Source organism: Meleagris gallopavo, chromosome 6 (genome assembly GCF_000146605.3).
Source record: "Meleagris gallopavo isolate NT-WF06-2002-E0010 breed Aviagen turkey brand Nicholas breeding stock chromosome 6, Turkey_5.1, whole genome shotgun sequence".
Classification (NCBI taxonomy): Eukaryota; Metazoa; Chordata; class Aves; order Galliformes; family Phasianidae; genus Meleagris; species Meleagris gallopavo.
This window is the reverse complement of record NC_015016.2, coordinates 11,622,691-11,624,392: the sequence shown is the minus strand read 5'-3', so window position 1 is coordinate 11,624,392 and position 1,702 is coordinate 11,622,691. Positions and strand designations below refer to the sequence as shown.

The 1,702-nt window shown below is 38.7% G+C and overlaps 1 protein-coding gene across 1 annotated transcript in view; it reads left to right on the top strand.

Moving 5' to 3' along the window:
• Positions 1–1,702, top strand: part of LOC109368382 (myosin-IIIa-like) — a 20,992-nt gene that overhangs the window by 301 nt on the left and 18,989 nt on the right. The gene's annotated exons all lie outside the window — the stretch shown is intronic.

The following is a 1,702-nucleotide window of genomic DNA, read 5'->3' as shown; positions in this document are numbered from 1 at the left end:
GGGGGGGAATCCTTCTCTTTGAACTATAGTTATTAAATAAAAAAAAAAAGTGCGTAGGCAGAAGATTGTGCACATCAATGTGTCTTTTATATTTTGCTCCTTATCTCCACAGAAAGTTATGATTATTTACAAAATATGACACTGGAATAATAAAAATTCAGCTAGGGCCTTTCCTTGCCTGCAGATCTAAATCCCAGCTCCCGTTCCAAGACTACAAAAAAGAGCTCAGCATAGGAGACTCCCACAGCATGTAGAAGGGGAGGGTAGCCTCTTCTCCCTTCAAAAGCAAGGATCACATACTGGTATCCTTTTGTACCACTACAACAGCCCCATGGTAATGTGTGCTTGCTCCTTGCTTTCTGAATGTTGTGTTTTGCTGAGGGTCAGGAATAAAAACAAAGAAACAAAGTCAAAGCCCCTGCTTGGCTGAGCTTGGAACAGGGTTGATGGACTTTGTGCATAACCTCATATTTTCCTGCTTTCCATGATGCAAACACTGTGCTGGACTTTCTATGGTCATTGAAAGAAGGAAGAGATTCAGCTTTTTCAAGCCCTGAGTAAAGTAGTAGAAGCAGCCGCAAAGGCAGTGGTTGAGTTTGTCTCAAGGGAACAGGCTGATTTGGGAGTCAGGATCTTGTTGCCCTATTTTCAGCAGTTACGTACATTTCTGTGATTGTCAAATGATAATTTGTGAATCTGAGCTGAACGCTTAGCTTGAGAGTAAAAAGCAAATCAAGCCTGCAATGGATTCTTGACTTCCACTGAAAAACAAACAAACAAAAACCTTAAGCAATCCTATTCTATCCAGACAAAAATTCAGTGAGTATATTTTCACTGGGCAGTTGACACAAATTGCTCCTGTTATGAGCCATCTGCCGAGCTTTCAGGAAGGTAAGGTCAAGCATATTCAAACCAGAGAATGCAAAGAGTTTAAACTTGCCACTGGTTCTCACTGAAGCTTCACATTTCCGATAATAAAATGGCATTTGCAGAGTGAAACTGAAGCCTCTTATTTTCTCAAAAAGAAAATAGGTTTATATATGAAGGCAAAATAAAGGAGCTTCAGTGACAATCAGAATAATGTTGACATAAGAGCATAAAACAGCATCTTTTCTACCATCTTTGATATCAGAACTTCAGAATATGTCTTTGGTGGACCTCACAGTTAGCTTTGATTCATAAATCCATAACAGTTCAGGACCTACTGGCGAAAAGGGTTTGTTTTCTCCACATGTTGTACTCTCCTCGTTGCACACACTAGAGGTATTTCCAAACAATACCACCTTTATTTTTAAAGGCAGGAAATTGTTAGCAGGCAGATCAGAAGTTCACTAGAAGTTCACCAGTTAGTTCACTAGAATTCCTGATGTTTCAGTATGTGTTTTAATCTAAAACCATAAGCAATTTTCAGATTTCAGAATCCAGTTTCCAAGTATTGGCCTGCAATAGTTAATTCCTTAAACTACAGCTCATGTTGCAAAGCTGATTTGCAGGCATTTGATGTTGCTTCAAGAATGGGGAGACTTCTGTTTTTGTAAGTGTTTTTGATGTTTCACCATTTTATTGCTTCGTCTTTATGGCAGAACAGCTAAGAGATGAGGATAAGTATCTTTTATAGTTCTTAATCTGAAATATGTAAATAAGGAAACAGAGGTCTAGTGTCAGTACTGAGCATGAGAAGTAAAAAAGAAACAAGGGAAAG